At 41.5% G+C, this 18,907-nt stretch overlaps 2 long non-coding RNA genes across 2 annotated transcripts in view; both read left to right on the top strand.

Moving 5' to 3' along the window:
- Nucleotides 1-1,335, top strand: part of LOC311436850 — a 56,939-nt gene extending 55,604 nt beyond the window's left edge. Inside the window, exon 2 of the long non-coding RNA XR_014693124.1 lies at nt 1,091-1,335. This is a non-coding gene — a long non-coding RNA (uncharacterized lncRNA). The remainder of the gene's footprint in view (nt 1-1,090) is intronic.
- A 950-nt stretch (nt 1,336-2,285) lies between these two features.
- LOC311436478 lies at nt 2,286-18,090 on the top strand. Its single transcript, XR_014692887.1, has 3 exons — nt 2,286-2,368; nt 14,908-15,005; nt 17,977-18,090. It is a non-coding gene; the product is annotated as an uncharacterized lncRNA (long non-coding RNA).
- The last annotated feature ends 817 nt before the right edge of the window (nt 18,091-18,907 follow it).

The following is an 18,907-nucleotide window of genomic DNA, read 5'->3' as shown; positions in this document are numbered from 1 at the left end:
GCCCTCTCTGAGGAGCTCTTCCTCTTCAGAGATCAAGGCACCCACCTGCTAGGGGGGTACCTACCCAACCCCTAGGTTTTGTAAGCTTTTTTTTAAGCTAAGCCAAGTCAAAAGGGGATTATATTTTTATTAAATAATGGCTGTGCTTAGTCATTTAGAAGCTTTGGAGCTCCTAGGAAGACTATGGCTCTGGTAGTGTTGTGCTGCCCTGAGATATGTGCCTCGTTTTCATGCTGTCTTCAGGTTTCCTAAGGTGTACGAGCTAAATGTCTCAAATTTGCTAGGATGAAACTGGCCCCCAGAGCCTCCAGAGCCACATCTTATTTCAAGTAACAGGGATCGGGCTTGCGTTTATTTTGGGGTGATTTCAGGCCGTCTGTTGGCATGGCACCAAGTGAGCAATGCCAGACGCAGCTGGGTGTCTCCTACCAGGCTGTGCAAGCGGGCTCTGGCCCTGCTGCGGTCTGATGTACGAGCTGGAGGGAGGCAAACTGACAGGAACTGCAATAATCGAGTGGCTGGGGGCTGGGGGGAAATCAATGGGCAAGGCAGAACTTCAGGCTTGGGAAACAAATGTCAGCAAAGGCAGACAATATGCAGGAGATGGAGAATGGGCTGGGGGAAGGATGCTGGGGAAAAATTGTGGTTTTCTTTTATTTTGTTTGTGTTTTTTTTTTTTAATATCCTTCAAGTTCCGAGTTTAATTCGCAGGGTGGGTTGCAGTCCAAATTGATCTTGAAAAGGCAAGGTTTTATCCCAAAGTTGTCTCCGTTGAAAGCAAATGGAAGTCAGCTATTATGAGGGCAGCGGGGTGACAGGGTATCATAATTTCAGGTTTGAGTGCATTTACTTGTAAGAAAACTTGATTACATTTGAGTTTTTGCCATCGGATGGAGCTGGGGAAAAGGGAGCCCAGCATAACAACATCAAATGAAGTAAAAGTGAAATAAATCTATAGAGCAATAGCAAGCTGTTGAGAAATGCAGAATTTCGGTAATGGGCAATAGCATAAAGGCCAACGTGGCCTATGGATTCTGAGTAAGCCTCCATTTCAAGCAACTTTTTTTTTCTTTTCTTTTTTTTCTTTCAGTAACCTACTGAGCTACAAAGGGAGAGGAGGATACCAGACAATGAGGACTCGTCTCTGGAGAGCAGCTAAGTTCTAAATCAATCTGATGGTGTGTTCTTGAAATACCAGTGAACGTTTCCAAGCATTATATTAAAATTTAATGATCAATAGTGCTGAAAGCTGCACTACACACAGGCTAAAATAAGTGCTGACAATTCACCAGTATATGAATTTAATAAAATGTTGTTCACCAGAGTTAGCTACAATGCCGTGTCCAGATTATCCTCTTGATTAAGAATTACCTGTCAAAACAGTCCCTCTTTGTTAGGTGAGTGCAGATCAAAGACAGGGCTGCTTGTCCTCTTTTGAATTAACTGCCAGAAATAGGTGGCTACTTATTCAAACTTAGTCTAGCTGCTGAAGAAAATAGCCTTTTTCCTTTGTATAAGCGTATTACGAGCTACATCAAAGGAATGCCTGCAGACCCGGCCGAATTCAGGACCCCACCACTCCAGTCAGCTGCAGTCCCTTGCTTTAAAGACTTAAAGGTATAAATAGACAAGAGCCAAGAGATTGGGAAATAGGGGCAGGTGTTTCAAAAGCAAGTACATTGCAGAGGCTACTGTACTTGTCTTTGGAAAACCCAACAAATTCAGTATTAAGCTTAGGTTCCAAATGTGGCTTTCACTGTCCATGCTGCTTAAAATGGGACTTAATTATCTTTAAAAATATACCTGAGGTGTTCTTTAAATTTATGCATGAGGAACTGGGTTGTTTTTTTTTTAAGAATAACTTTTTTTTTTTGTCACCTGAGCTGGACAGAATGTTTCCATGTTAGCTATGACACTGAGTGCTAAGGTAACTAACTTTTGACTGCTAGATAGTTAAGGTTCCTGTATGATGCTGTGGCTAAGTGTTTGTTTACTAGCTCAGTGGTTAGCATCTTTTTTTTTTGTCTTTCTGTTTCTCCAACATGTGAGACACATCCAAATCCCACTTCTGTCTGAGAGATTTTGAAAGCAACTATTTCCCACAATTACAGCTACTTGGCTGTTTATAGGGTATTCTAGGATGGTCTTGCTAGTTTTTGCTGAAGTTCTTCCACCTGTGAATGAGTCAGTATTCACTGGGGGGCGGGTAAGCACAGGATTGTCTTTCAGAGAACCACCTAAGACAGGTGAAACTTGGCTTTTTAGCTGTGCTGCCGCATGGATTATTTATATTTTTTCATATTTCAAGATTCTTTGGGGATAGGATCTGGAATGCACTTTGCTCCAGGAATTGCTACCAGGAATGCAGGTATACTGTTTGTTTTAGTTGGTAATTGGGTACATATTATGCCATGTGAAACAGCACAGCTTCAGGAACAAAGAATGAGAGCATTCTCTCACATCCTCGCATGCCTTGAGGTATACTGAGGTTTAATGATGATACAGTCTCCTGGGATGTGGGAAAACTGGATTTACATCACTGTTTATACTTACGAGTCGTTATGCTTAATAAATAAAAAAATGAAGGAACAGTTGGGGCATACCAACACTGCTGTCTTCGTGCATGTAACACCCTTGTGTTCTCGGAGGCATTTCATCTTTGCTGGTGTGTAAGAGGCTTTCAGTAATTCTGCATCAGCTGGCAACTTGTGAATGGTATCGCCTGAAGGGTGTGGGTACAGGCTTGTCTAATATTACACGATAATATCTGAGCAATACGATGTAATATCACACATTTTGTACTCGGAAAATCTCTCATGAACTCCAGGCGGCTCTGACCATTAGAACCTTTAATGCACTTCCCCAATTAGTCCACGAAAGCCCCTGCTTTGACTAGTTGTTCACAGCTCCAGGGAATTGATTCTTTTCACCCTGTAATGGCAGGGGCTGCTGACCAAACCTCCAAACCATTTTTTTTCTTTTCCTTTCTTTTTTTTTTTTCTTTTTTTCCCTAATATAGTTTATGTGCTTATTGTATTTATCAGGGACATGTTAAACCAAACCAATATATAATGCACACTAGCTCACATGATTCTTTCTGTGTGAGACTAATTATTACCAATTAGAAAGCAAGCAAATGTACATTCAAAAATAAGCAGTACCTTGCTCATTTACTTTGACAATTATTCTTTAAATAATTTATGACAACGTGTCGTTGTGATGAACTAGTGAATATACCATAGTAGTATGTCTCTGGAGGGTAAAAATGAATAGTAACGTGGAACTTCCTTATGGAATTTAGTACTGAGGCTTTGTTTGAGAAACAGGCTGGATCTAGTGGGGATAATTATGCTTGTGGAATATGCAGGATGTGGATGAGTAGCAATCAGTACACCCCAGAGACCCTGATGAACTTGGAGAGAAAAATAGGGAAGGCAGGGTGTCCTGTTCCACATGGGGTCTTGGTCCTACCACACCGCTGTCATAGGGATTTGAATTGCTTAATTCTGCTTGGTGTTATGGCAAGCACCACCAAGGCAACAGTTTGGGTTCATGTTAAAAGTCATGTTTATCAGCTGCTTGGTGTGAAAGATGTATATAGATTCCCTCAATTTTTTTTTTTATTTTTTTTATTTTTTTTATTTTTTGTTAATATAACTCTGTTTTGAAAATGGCCAGGGAGAGGGAAGGGTGGTGCAGTGCTGGAGTGTTAGCTCAGAAGGCAAGAGATGATTTCCTCTTCTACCGTAGGCTTCTGTGAGATGGATCATGTCCCCAAATTCGTCTGTCCTATAGTTCACTCAATACTTATCTAGCGTGATAGGAGTAATTACAGCAGGAGACTGTGTGGGTGGATATGCTCTATGTATTTTAGAATAAGTCCAGAGCTTGCTGCTAGGGCATTTCCATTATGAAGCTATTGTTAGCTTTGATAGCACAAAGGCAGAGTCTGTCACCAGTGGGAGTCTTTCTCCAAAAAAAAATGGTGTTTCATTTCAGAGATGTCTGATTTGGCCAAGAGTGGAAAGCAACAGAAAACTCAGACTGTATCTTTTTCAGAACAGACAGTGTGAGAAAGATATTTTAAACAACATGTAATTTTTCCCCCAAGTCACGAGTACAACTGGTTCACGGTTTGTGTTTCCAAAGCAACAGCCATTCTAATGATTCAACACCATTTTTGCCTATTTTTTGTTTAATAGCGTAGAAGAAAAGTGCCACCAAGAACTTCTTTCAGAATTGTTTTTGGTTAAATATAGATTTGTTTTCGCTTTAATATCATATTCTGATGTCAAGTTTTCACTTTGATTTAAAAATAGAGAGATCTTGAGTGTTACTTTGACGCCTTTGGCAGGCCACAGGAGGTCTCTATCCCTTGGAGAATCCCCTGTGGACTCGAAGTGTTTCAGCAGGGCACAGCATTGCACCATAATGCAGAGGAGTGACACTCAGGGTGACCACCACAGGGTTACATGTTACACGACTTAACTGGCATTTGCTCACATGTAAATGCAAAACCCATTTAAGATTCTCTGGAGAACTTGGCTGTCCTCTAGGTAGAGCTGTGGGTGGGTGGTTGTGATGGAAAATGTGCTCTGCAGTTGCAGTTTGAATCCTTAGGGATAGAAAGGCGGGTGAGAAATTGAGAAATGCTGGGCCATTGCATTTACCTCCAGCCAAATGAGTTAAACTGGGTATATTTTATTCCCTGCTAACCCCATCTTCAGTCCAAAAAACACACACATGGTACATTTTCCATTTTCTTTTCTTTCTTTTTCTTTTTTTTTTTTTTTTCTTTTTGGTTAATAGCTTGCTCATTTGAAAATGTGGTTTCAGTTGACCAGAAACTCTCCTCTACTAAGTGAATTTGATGCAAATTAGTTTTTGGAAAGGGTGGGGTTTTTTGTTTGTTTGTTTGTTTGAATAAAAAGCAATGGAGTCTTTGAACAGTAATCTAGCTTGAAGTCTTCTGGCTCGGTTTACGAGAAGACATTAGTGCCAAGAGCCATCTTTGCTTAACCAGAGCATGGAGTATGTCTCCTACAATAGCAGAAAGCAATTTTGTACAAGCCCAGATGCAAATTTGCCAGGCTGTGTGACATAAGAAATGGTAGCTCCCTCTTTTATCCACTGGTGCAACTGGAATGCTCCACAACTTCCCTGCTTGTCTTTTAGGAGCTTCTTGTCATCTCCAGGATTTGCTAATTCACAGCTGGTCTAATGCGCTCTTGGTTTTGGGCCATCATTTGTTTGGATTTAATATCCAGGATGTTCTCGTGCTGGTAAGTTAAGGAAGCCATGACATGTTTGTTTCTGTCTTTGTAGAGAGATTCTTCATTCTAACCACCCCTGCTCCCATAGCTCCTTCCTTTATGTCAGCGGTCCTGCTTTGCACCTCTTCTTTTCCTTAACGTACTCTACACTGAACACTGATGCTGAATTTTTGCTGTCAGGAAGGGTCTTGGTCGCGAGCCAACTTTCACTCTGCACTGCATATTAGTGGCTCAGAAGATCCTCTGGATATTGACTGTCCTGCAGTGGCTCTTGCATGGCACATAGCAAAGCAATCCTGGTCTTAAACAGAGCATAGATTATTCATTTGCGATAATCTGGGCAAACTGATGTGTGCCTTTGTGTTAGGCAGTATGGTGGCTGTCACCACAGAGCCAACATTTGCTCAAGGTTACTGTGTAAGCACAAAAGAGATTTCTTCTCTTTTTTTTTTTTTTTTTCTTTTTTTATTCTTCTTTTTTTTTTTCCTTCTCTCGTCCTAGTCTGCTAAAGACAGGGAAATATCCATGGTAACTGCATGTTATGTTATGGCAAATGTTGAATTTGTGTATGTGAAACAGTGACAGCTGCATGGTACCATTTCTAAGTGTTTTCAGCATTTGCGTGTTGGGCAGGATGAGAAGGTTATATCATACATTACCAACTGTAAAACATCAGAGACTCAGTAGCCTGTGTTTGTACTTCTCTTCATGCTTTGCTTTAATCTATAGCAGTGAGGTGCTGGGAAAATGCGCCTTGCCAGCAAACTCTCCAATCTTGTGAATCTTTGGAGAGTGTAATTAACGTCCTTTGAGACACATCCAAGTGAGGAGAAAGAGGGGAGTGTAAATTTACTCTTACTTTTTCTTATTTCTGAGCTCAAAAGCTCCGTGTCCTACTGGTTTTACTCAGAATCAAAAGTCACTTCAAGAAACCTGTAGAATTATTGACAGCTTCTAGGTTTTTGAACAGGATGGTGTCAAGTTCTCAAGCCTTTTTTTTTTTTTCTTTTTTTCTGTGAATTTGACTGTTAGCAAATCTCTGGGCACATTAATGGCTTTCTTAAGAGCTTGGACAGCGATGAAGAGACCATTAATTGAGAAACAGCCAGACTCAGTGAGAGCAAAGATCTGTCTTCAGCAGAAGCCTGTTCACTGCCTGGTGTGGAGTACAAAAGCAGAGTGTTGAGATAACTGGAAAGAGACTTTGCAACCATTAGCTGTTGATTTCAGGGTGTAAAAATACAAGCATCTGGTCAGCATCTGTACCCTTTTCCCTCCATGAGGCCAGGCACTCGTGTCTTTGGCTCTCTGGTCTCAGCCAGCATTTTAGCCAAAACCGATCGTGTCCTGTGAAGAAATAATTGCAGCCAAATTTGTGTGTCCATTGGGATGTAGTCAGCTGGCTTCTAATTAAATTTTTGGATTAAATTTTTTTTTCCTCTACTCCCTAAGAGGTTACCCTGGGCCAGCTCTGCAAAAAGCAGTGTACAAATGCAAGGAAGGGCTCTGAAGCAAGATCTTTGGCTTGTAAAGAGTGCTCCTCAACACATTGCCTACCTCCCAGCTGAAGGGCATTTGATTCTCCTTATGATGGACACCTCCATGGGGTGGGCCAGCCTGTTAGGTGGTCTGTGCTGCTCTGCATAGTGCTGGCTGGCTGGGAGCTGAGCTCTTTTAAGGCTTCTGTGCTCTGGAGCCCCTCAAAGGTCTCTCTGGTAGGTGAGAAACTGAGACACTGGGTTTGAGAGAGGTGTTTCAGTTCCCGTCTGCTGCCTGACCCACATCTTTGTCTGTCTGCCTTCTCCAACAGGTGTCTTCCAGGTAGCACAGAGAAATTCAAAGGTCTGGGTTTGTTTGTTTTGCCTTGAAGGAGGATGAGGGGGCACCCTGCAAGTTCTGCTGATTTTTAAGTCTGAAGGGAGAAAATCTCACTTTTTCAGAGAGGATATAATGATAGGACAGACTCAAACTACGCTGTGACACTTTATTGTATTTCCAACTTCAAATTTGTTTAAAATAAAGAAAAATGGTATGATTTAAAGTCAGTTTTATCGCTGAGGCCGCATTATAGGGCTACCTCTTTTATGTCTTCCTATCCGCTAAGGTTTGGTAGCCAAAACACACCTACATATCTTGCAAACTAAAGACAAGCCTTCTATGGAAATAGGAATTTGTGAATTCTCATTCTTTGGACTTTTTCACCGGGGTGTGCATGTGGGAAATTCAATGCCTGTTGATTCTTCCATTAAAGCTATTTTTTATTCTCTGTGGTGACTCAGGTGTAATAGCAGCACTGGTTGCTGGTGTTCTGCTCTTCCCTGTCACCGAAGGCACAAAGGGAGTTGGGGCACAAGGAAATGTGATAGGCTTTTCTCTGCCAGGGTAATACTGATTGATGTGGTACAATGCTCAGAGCCGGGTTCCTGGCTCTTCGCGTGTTTTCAAGGACATTGTACATATCCTCTTTAATATTCAGAGTGCCTGTTTTCATTCCCTTTTATTTGACTGTGGGTTCTGCAAATTTGGCTAGGACCAGAAATCCTCCAAGTTCAATAACAACTACACACATTTCATTATCCGTGTTCACACTTTTTCCCAGGCCAGCATTTAAAACCTACGCAAGCGATGAATTTAATTATATTGTAAAATACTGAAATTATTTCCAGATGTAATATCGAGACTCTAGGGAGGGTAACTTTTTCTTTCTTTAAATATAACATGCCTATTTAGGTCATAATTTCAGATACACTGTTGTTTGCTCCTTGTAACAGATTTCAAGGAAGATTCAGTCTTTGTTTAGAGGAGCATTGCGCTGTACAGTGTGTTTGGTAGACGATGACCCAAACCATGTGAGTTCAGAATTGCTATTTCTGTGTTTCCAATGATGTCAGCAGATTAAAATCTTTCAGTGAATGTAGTGTTCACTTGCTTGTCTGAGATACGGATTTATATTTTAGTTTTCAAATCCTGTCCCAACACCTATAGAAATGGTTACCTGATAGTGCTTGGTTAAAGGGAAATGGGGAGGCAAAGGCATTGGCGAGCTAGTTTGTGGCATCAATATAACCGAGTGACAGAACTAAAGCAAGCTAGATCCAGAAGTTTAGCTGGCAAAGACAAACAGATAAATATTTGCAGATTATTTTCGTCAGTGATCCTGCTGGTAATGGAAGAGCAGGGTCTGTCCTGTCCCCATGGAATGCTTCAATCACCGTATGACCTCTCCTGTTCACAACCCATCCCTCCAGAGGAGTGTGTAGCAGCCCGTGGAGAGCCTGGGGTGTAAAAACATATAAAGTCATAGTAGTGGGTGGAGGTTTTGTTTGTTTCTTTCCTTCTTTTCTTCCAGTGGGGTCAGGACTGCTTTCCAGGTACCTGCAAAATTAGTGGGAGGAAGAGCGAAGGGAAGGGAGAACTTGTGGCTGCTCGTAGCTGTGTGTCCTCCTGGGGAGCGAATAAAAGCACTACTTTGAACTGCGATAATAAGAAGGCAGAGTGCAAGCTTCTTGACTCTGATGGTTAAGTAAATTATGTGTGTGTGTGTAGATGGGTTATTTAGAATTATATGGTGAATTTAATTTGAATTGATCTTCAAAGGGATATCAACAAACTGTTTCATTTATCAGGGGAAATCACCTTTTATTGTTTTTAAATGAGAATGGTAATTAGAAGGAAGTTTGGGTGAAAATTGATTCTTGGGCTAGCTTGTTACTTCACTATTCACTACAATACCAAAGGGAAATAGCCATGTCCCCATCTAATCTGAATTCATCAACAAGTGCTCAGAGATGCACGTGACTTGTTAGTGAAGTCTATAATTAAAAGGAGGAAGGGAAATCCCCTGGACTACGACCTGAATAAAGGGTCAGCTTTCTCTCTTCTTGTTCCTTGTCCCTTCTTTCCATGTTCCTCATGGTCTGCTCTTAACTCAGGACTGCTGCTCTCATTGCAAGTATTGTTTGCCCACGAAGTAGAAGGGCAAACCGAGAACTATAATCCGACCAGGCTAAGAAAACTAGTGCTAATTTCTATCAAGTCAAGAAGCAAATACAGTTCTCTACAGTAATATGCAAATGCGTCATGCTCAAATAACGAGGTTGTTATTCCCTTATGTAGATGTTCCTAACCAGCAGCGTGGAAGGGTAAGGGCTAAAACCATGAATGGAATGTAAATTTACTAGATATTTAGCTCTTACATCTTGTAAGCAGATGGACACCTAAAAGTGGGAACGTCAAATGTCCTTGCATCTCCAAGATCCTCATCTCCCTTTTTATGCATTTGCAGAGGGCATTGACTCTCCTCCTGGCAACCTTTATAAGAAAAGCTGCAAAGTAATGTAACCAAACTGTAGGTGTACATATAATACCTGGGTTCTTACATTTTGAGGTGGCCTGAGGCCCTCTCCATTGGTAGGGCTTTGTGCAATAATGAATCACTTCCTTGGACTCTTTTTTTTTTTTTTTTTTTTTTTTTTTTTTGATACTTATACTTACATTTGCAAACATCCCTTGTCTGTTTTCACAGCAGCCTACAGATGCATGCCTCTAGGAGAAAATGGGATTTGGGTCTTTTATTTGTTTGTTTTAAGGGTGGATATTAATGAGAAAGAATGATGTAAAGGGGAAAAATTGTCATGGACATCTTAACAGACAACCGTGTTGCAAAATAATTTTGTCTCTCAGACACAGTTCCTTAGTCCTGTCTGCTGTGATTCTGTCTGAATACACAGAGTGGGGGAGAAAAAAAAAAAAAAAAGGTGTTTGGGTAGGTGTGGATTTCTACCAGAATAGAGTTTTTATTGCTATTCGTAAACCGTGCATACTCAGCACAACATATTCATTCTTGGTTGCCTCCTCATTCTTTTAGCCCATTACATCAATTTATTAGAGCATGAATATGCAGCAAATAACCCTCAACAGATTTATTTTCTCCATCCTCATTATGAATGTAGTCTGCGTTTTTTTCCATGTGCCTTTCCAACAGCTGGCACATGCTTCTCAGTATTAGAATCTTTCACCTTTTTCTTGAATGGCTTTGATTAAAACTATGTACTTCTGTAATGCTGGTTATTTCCCTTGCTTTGAAAACTGAAATAATAATAGCAGTGACAATAGTAAAAACAGCAAAAAATCCTGCATACTAGCTTGCTCTCACCATGATTCTTGTATATAGCAACTGAAATGTGTTAGGAAAGCGACACGCATGTGTGGGCTTAGAAGCAATGTGTGTTATAATAGGTGCACGTATGGATGGATAGTAGACAATAGTATAAATTGCATGGTGTGGGAGCTACTGTGGAGATGTCTAAGGATAAACCGTGTTTTGTTGCTGTTGTTCTGTGCTAACAGCTAAGTAGAAAACATAAAAATCTCAGGCTTCTATTAGCTACACCATTATAACAGTTGTGCTGTCAAGTTGATGGTGCTTTTTTTGGTCTTGCATCACCATTCCCAGACAGTGAAATCTCGAAAAGCACACGTACATTCATAGATGCATCTTAATTCAAATAAAAGTTGAGAATCATTTACATTCTGCTTTCGTTGCTCTTGTGAATTGCTGGACGACTCCGGACATCAGACAGGTTTTTGTGGTAAGGTTGTGGATTATAGGTGTTGTATTTTTATAGCGTCTCCTTGTCAGCATGTACCTGATCCAAAGAGGACTGGGAATATTGTTTGCAGCTGTTGGGCTAGCTAACGAATGGCTGTAGCTTAAGTCTGTGAAGTGATGCCATTTTACACTTGTCTGTCCAGCGTGGGTGCTCTGCTTGCTGAGCCTCTTTGAGGGAGTAATGCGCGCTGTGGTGGGTAAGGTCCAGTGCCAACAAGAGACAGAAGACAATTTAATAACGATGCTGTCCACACAGATTGGCCAGCTGGATGTTTCCAAAGCAGGTGGCAGTGTCTTTGTACTTGAGGGAGAAAATAAAATGTGAGAACTATAAATTGGACACATCATCCCCTACTAAAAAGCAATGCAAATTAGAACTCTCTCATTAAATGCAGGATAGAAGAAGCAACCTCCCCATGCATTTGATCAGATTGTCTGGTTTTGATTGAAATTATTTCTTTTCTTTTTTTTTTTGACTGAGGATTTACCTTTTTATAAATTATGTTTAGTTAACTTGAATGTAAAGTGAGATGTCTCTCTCTGGTCCCTCGATAACACTGAAATTATACTAGTTACAATTTTACAAATCTGACAAATCCCTGGTAATCGTTATCTTGGTTGAAATCTAATTAATAGTAGTATAGCATTGCAGTCTTACCTCCTTTGTGAAATTTAATAGTCACTTGGTGATTTTCAGACACTAGCTGCCTGGTAGGCATACATGCTACTGTGACAGACCTAGGAATATGCAAATCCCAGCAATATGTTGTTTAATGTGACATTAAGCTCTTTCCTGTAAGTTCCTCTTGCACAAAGAAGCATTTGAAAGAGCATTTTCCTTTTTTTTTTTTTTTTGTCTTTTTTCCTTCCCCCCAGTGGAATATCCATGTGCCCTGGGGAAGAGTGCTCCTCTACAATTTCAGTCTTTGCTTTAACTCCCTGCATGTGGCACGCATGTAAGCTGGAGAGAGCTGATTTATTTTTTCCCCCTTTTTATTTTTTTTCCAGATCCTTCTGAAATATATGCCGCTCCATATGTTTGCAGGATTATGCTTTGCTATGTCATCTTAAGTTCCTTAGGCAGAATAAGGAATGGTTTTCCTTTAGTATAGCATCTATTATTGCTCAGCTGAAGCTAGATATTTTCTTCCTGAGTTTAGCTCTGTTGATGATATGTTTCAGAAACACGGTGGAAGTCAGATGCAGTTTTCTTTTCACAGTCAGCTCTTGATAAAACAACTACTTAATTAAAGGTCAGAATTTCACTCTCTCTCCCTCTCAATTTTAGCGTATGTCTGAAACGGTGCACACTGATCATCAAGCTCTCTACCAAAGCAGCTGGTCAACCTGAACTCATGGGGTATAGGGAAAGAAACGGGAAGGTGAGCATTTGACTTAGTTTTCTGATAAATGGAGCCCTCTTACAAAGCTTTAGACCTCCTAGACTGTTTTCAACACAGGCAATTGAACATTGTTTTTGTAAAGATCTTCTCCATCCAAACAGACAAACTGTGATGTGTTTGGATTTCACTGCAAATACAGTGCCCAAATCCATGGGTAGATTTCAGGAGTGTGTAGATTTGGGGTTTTAATGAAGGGTAACATAACAGCACAGCAAAGTTCTTTATCATCTCAGTGTTGCATGTGATTCAGACAGAACCATGATCCACCTGGAAGAGTTTACAAAGGAAAAAATGAAGAGCAAGGAGGAGTTTTTCTTCCATCAAACCTTCCACTTTCGCTGGCTGCTACATATTAGAGGTTTGGTTAATGACCCACTTGTTTTAGCTGGCTGCTTGGAGTAAGCCCATAGCTCTCCACGGGTCTGTTTCAGACTCAGACGTATCCTTTGGGGTTCTCTCATTCAGGTAGCTTAGGAGATGAGGTGGGAATGTGCCACGGTTCTACACAGCAGGGCCAAAACCACCTGGAAGCCACTCCAGCAATCACAGCATTGCATACCTTTAATGCAGTAAATATAACCAGCAAGAACATCTGTGATTTTCTGTTACATATCTCAAACTGATCAGTTGTTGCACACTAACCATGGTGTGTGCTGTTCACCAGGCTGCCCAAGACTGAACGTGGTCTGGAAGGCTCCCTCCTCTTGCTTTCCCTTGTGTGTTAGCTCTTTTTGATGTGGTAGGATCTGGTTTGGTGACAAGCACCCTCTGTCTAGTGAATTAATTAATGCAGAGGCATTGTCACAAAAATCATAGTGCAGCAGTTTCCATTTCAGCCCAGATAAACACAAGCCTGAAGTGAAACACTAGGAAGGGAAGAGAGGAACAGTAGAAAGTGCAACCACTTTGAAAATACCTAGAAGACTTTTAAAAGATAGAAAACCGAAGAAAGCATGGGATGGCCTACAGGCAAAGCTAACTTGTCTCTAACACACATCTAGTCTGGAATTTCATCGTACCTCTGATTGAGGAAAGAAAGACCAATTAACCCAGGAAAACACGGATTGCATTACATATGCATTCCCTGCCAAAGGGGGAGAATGTCGATTACTTAACACAAAAGTGCTGAAGCCATTAGTACAGCCTTTTAGAGTTGAAATAAACATGTGTATTATATGCCTGTATGTCCCAGTGGACAGCACGACTGGTGTCATATTCCACAGTGGGTCCATTAGCAACATAATGTCATCTAACCACAGGCCATGCTAATGGTTTAAATTAGAATGTGTGGGGATTTTTTTAATTTATAAAAGACACTGCTGCGTGATTAAAATAGACCTCTTCAGCGGAAAACTGCTTCTCTTGCCTGAAAACCCTTGTGATGCATCACTTCAAGCAATATCAATGAACAGGAAGGTGTGAAACTAAGCTTTCTGAGCGTGCAAGGGCTAACAAAGGGTTGAACCAAATCAAATGCGTCCATGCGGTGCTTGATAGCTCAGAAAAAAAAAAAAAAAAAAAAAAAAGGACTGGGATGTCTTAAAAAGCAACTGAAATCCAGTTTGGGGCAGGTGACAGAGGACATACAATGGTATGTTTGTGCAAACCCGTTTCATAGCTGAAGATAATTGGTTCCACCATAGCATGGGCAACAATGCCCCACTGGCGTTAGCGGCGCTAATTGCTATGGGTAGAGAAAGGGGTAGTTGTCATGGGTCCAGCAGAGCAAAGAATGTGTGTGAAGCAAAACTTTCAAAATCAAAACCATGACCTCAGCCCAGATAACAGAAGGAAGTGTGAACTTGGCAGCTGCTGCCCTTTTTTCGTGATTGCTTTAAATACCTCTGCCGGAGGTACGGAGGGTACTGCTGGGGCTTTAAACCTTTCAGAAAACACGGTACTCACGTCTGATACAGCTTCCCACATAATTTGTCTATCAAAGCGTTTCACCAGAAGGCTGTGTTAGAGCAGGACACTAATAGTTCATGCTCTCCTTTGGAGCTGGAGGGCAGACTGTTAACCCTGGTGCCGCATAGCTAATCAATAGTAGTGCACCAGTGCTTCCCTTCAAGCTTTCTATCTACATACTGCTGTTTCCCTCAGAAAAAGGAAACATGTTTTCCTCCATATCTTCAGTATCACTTACGAGCCTAAAAATTCACATTGCAGTTAAGAGAATCTATTAAGCACGATAAATAAATTGCTGCTTACAAAGCATGTCTCGTGCAGGTATGGTTGGAGGAGAAGAGGAGACTGCAAACAACCTCTCTTCTGGCGAGTAGAGAAGCAGGATGGGGACCTTGTGCTCATAAAAACTTAGCAGAAATAGTTTCTCATTTCTGTTCCCTGAGATGCTAACTCCACCACAGAGTTCCCCCCTGAGGTACTGGAGCGTGTCCTCAGCTCGGTTCCGACACCTTCCCGGCGCTTGTTCTCACCGCAGAGGTGATCCGATTGTAATTAGGGAGGCCTGCCTAAATGCAGCCCTGCACTTACCTTGAACTGGCTGGCCTGCCGGAGAGCGTGAGCAGAGCTCACAAGCTGCTTAGTGGGCTGCATCACAGCCCAGGCTTGCATCCCTGCTGCACTGAGAGACACAACTTCTTCTTTTCCAACAAAGGCCCCGTGGAGTGGCAGTACCTGTCTTCTAAACGACTTTGCGTGGGTCAGCTGCTGGAGTGGAACAGACCCATGCTGAGCTCGCACAAATCAAAAAGGGTAAGTACCATATCCCTGTAATCCAATTTGTTGTATGGAGATGACAGCAGAGGCTCAGATGGGAGGGAAGCAGGATGAAGCATGGTGGGGAAGGGATCCTCTTCAATCTGTATTGGAAAAGAGAGCAAGACAGCCTTCGGGGAAGCAAAAAATGCCAATATTTTTGCAGCTATAAACAGTGAGAGAAATCCAAACTCCTTAGATTACCGTGTACCTCTTTTGAAAAACTGTTGCATTTAGTTCCACACAAGAGGTTTTCTAACTCCTCTAGCTCTTTGCATGTTTTATGTGTATATCTGTGCCTGTTTTCGGACTGTCATTCAAGGGAATGTTTTAATTTCCTTGCTGTGTGCAATTAGACCTCCCGTACATTATTGTTTATATATACCCTTTGCTAAGCCAAGTACGCCCTAGGAATTTGATCCGATGCCTGTAGCTGAAGTAGTGGCCTTTGCCTGTGATTTGGAAGGTGATACTTGCTTCCTTTTTACAATTGTTTTTAAGTCAAAACCAACTCTCAGACCATTTCTTTTTCCACCTTACAGAGCTAAAGGAAGCTGAAATGTTCATTTCGTTCTCTTCAGTATGGGTGACAGGACACTTTCAATGGAAACTGATAACAAGGACGTTTTAAAAACTGCCTGTAGTTGACACCTAGCACTCTCTGATTTCTTTTGGACAGGCTAAGAGGTTAAATTGCAGCTCTGAGTAGAGCTGTGGTACTTCAACTGCGACTCCCAGCTCCGGAGCTAACTCTGATCCCTGTTGGCATCCTCTGGCAGTACGAGAGTTGACTCCCAAGTCACAAGAACTTGTCAATCCTCAGAGGCATGTACAAGCTACAAAAGGACACTGCACCTTGGTCGCTGCACTGGTAGAGGGCATTTCTCATGGTTTCCCCAAGCCTGTTGTGGCAGCTGCAGTCAGGTGCTGAGCTGCAGGGCCTGGCTTTTGCTACCGAGATGCTGCAGCAGCCTGGCTGGGCTGTGTGTTTGTGGGGGAGCACTCGCTTTCTAAGAAATGGTGTGTAAAACAGTGCAGGAGGTAACAAAAAATGAGTTATTTGCCAACACTTTCTGAGGCCCTAAAGAAAGCAGTGCTGGTTTGCTTCGAGTTTTGGCAGGTTGTGCCTCAGCCGTGTCCTGATTCTGGTGAGTGGGGAGGTCTAGGAAGGGCTGTGTTGGTTGGATTGGGATGTCTGAAGCCAAGGTAACTGTGCTGGACAGTCTTTCGGTGGTGAATGTGAAGAGAATGACTGTTTTGCGGCTGGGTGGGGAAGGATGATATTCTTTTTGTGATTTCTGAGGAGCAATTTTGAAAGCTCTTGCTGAACCCACTTTAACCAGCATATGGTGACTGCCCCTGATGCTACTTTCTAGATCCCTGAGAGCTTCTGTTAAAATGGCTGAAAGGCCTTTCCATGGGATTTACACCAATTCTTTTGCTGCAGAGCTAGCCTGCCACATCGGGAACCTTGAATTTTGTTCTTGCTGGGAAATGCAAACATGCATAAGCAGCACTAGCATCCTTTGTAAGACAGATTGTTGAGCTAGCTAAACACAAGCGTGGTTTCCCGTTTGCTATCACTGTTATGGGATATATCACAGGACTGCAACTTTGTTTTGCAATAGCACCTGCCACAAACAATTCCTGCTTTAGGACCTTATGATCTGCCTGACAATTGCAAAATTACCAGAGGGAGCTCTGGGGGAACTAGACCCCAAACTGTTGGAATATTTGAAAAATAAATAAGTCTTCTCTATGTTCTCAGGTACAGCTAATGTATTAAAAGTAGGCTCTGAATTTCCTGTGAGTCAGACTTCCCAACTTTCAAAGCTGGGAAATCTTCATTCAATGAAGATTTTTTCTAAACCTCACCACTTCTTTTCCTAAAGAGGATTGATTGCTAAACCCATTTGCTCCTTCTTACCTCGGTGTATAATCAGTGTGCAGTGTTGCATGGAGACTTTAACGGTGCCAGGAAATGAGTCTTATGGTTCACATTTATATGAGTGAGAATGCTTAAGAAATACATGGTCGCGTTTTTTTCTTAATTCAACTAAATTTAGGATTGAATTTGTGTGGCCCCAGTTAAGAAATATGTCTTCAGTTGAGGTAAGAAGATAAAACTTCAAAAACAGTCTTCAAAAAATGGGAATGCAAAATAAAAATTGCCAGCACGGTGGAGTTTGCTCATCATATTTTTCAATATCAGACATTAATGTGTAATGCAACAGAGGTGAAAATAAAACACTCAGAGTGAACATTTGGTTTTGAGATGTAGTCAAGATAACTGAACAATCTTTTCTGTAGTTGCTGTGTTTTTGAAGAATGTTTTTGAAGAATGAAGAGTGTTCCCTCCTTGGGGGAGAAGCAGATCCAAAGGAGATGTTCGGGATAGGTTGCAATATAAATAAATTCCGAGAGGTTTTCTTTTGAGAAACTCTAGTTTCCCATTTCTGCAAATGTGGATCTTTTCATGTGGTCACGTTCAAGACGTCTGTGTAACTCTACCCAATGTTTACAGTGCCAGTGAAAATCCCTGCCATGGGATTATTTTAGCCTGGTTTCCCACAGCTAGTGTTCTTCTCACATGGATGCAGTCTCTAAGAGGCAAAGCAAGCACATATTTAACTTCAAAGATCAAAACCAGTCAATGAAGTAAAGCTAGAAAGGCAGTAGTATTTTCATGTCATTTTTCTTTCCCCCTGTTTGAGGGACGGTGTCCCCTTTTATCAGATACCGTCTTTGGCAGCTGTGGTAGTGGACACTTGTGGGACTTGGCTCTCCCAGCAAGGAGCAGCCAGAGGAGCCAAGACTCTGAGACTGCAGCAAGGGCCTGACATGGGGAGGGTTTGGGCATTGAAGCTGATGGGTTTCACTGCATTCACCTGAGGCAAAAGGAAAAAATATGGTTTTGAGAAGCTTGGGAAGCTTAAAAACAATTTTTATTTTCTGCTTTTTATCATAGGGTGGATTGACTCAGAGGAGCCTTCAGGGACTTCAAATTCCCATCTTTAATACCCCTGCTGAGCCTTTCAAGGTTGGGTTGCCTCAGCTGCAACTGAGCACAATAAAAAGTGAGATCATCTTTATAATTTTTTGACCATTTATCTTGATCACTTGGCTTCGGTAGTGATATATGGGACTTTCCCTTCCACAGTAGATTCCTTCCAGCATCTAACTTGGAGAGCCTTCAATGCCCACACTGTAGCTTTCACTGGAGTGCCAATTTAGCAGAGACCTCTGTTTTAAATGTTGTGATCGATGGCTATGGTGACAGCTCCGCTGTGCAAGGCTGCCAGCAGGGAGGGGTTAGGCTTCAATTAAATGAATTAACATAAATGAAAACAGTACATTGTCTTAGTTTCAGGCGTATGAGGGATGGAGTAATTTCCTTTTTTAAACCTAATTTTACTGAAAAGGGGGCCTAAAAATTCTACTGTCCTTTTGTGAAACCAAGTGTTTTATGTGTCTTTGCAGAGCAACTTCAGAATTTGTCCACTAGATCTTTGTTCCTTCATTAAGTATTTCTCTCATCAGAATTATTTTCTTACACACATTTATGAGACTTTCTTATTTCCTTCCTGCTTTTTTGTCAATCTCAGTGTATTTATGAATATTAATATATATATATATATATATATTTGATTTGGTACTCTTTGTCTCTCCCTTCTCCTTGACTGAGGACACCTGGGCCACCTAGAGCATTTCAGGCAGCTCTGATGCTTTCCTGATCCTGCCTTGTGTTCTTCTGCTTGAAGATCCGAGGGTTATATTGGTCCTCAGCCTGAACTATGGGGAATTTGTGTTCCCTTTTCTGTCTTAGCCCTTAGTCATTCACTCAGTGGCACTGTATTTCAGGATTTCACATTCTTCCCCTATCTTACAAGCACAGCTTT

Source organism: Aythya ferina, assembly GCF_964211825.1.
Source record: "Aythya ferina genome assembly, chromosome: 4".
Taxonomy (NCBI): Eukaryota; Metazoa; Chordata; class Aves; order Anseriformes; family Anatidae; genus Aythya; species Aythya ferina.
Note: the sequence above shows the minus strand (reverse complement) of the source record. Positions and strands in the feature narration are given on the sequence as shown.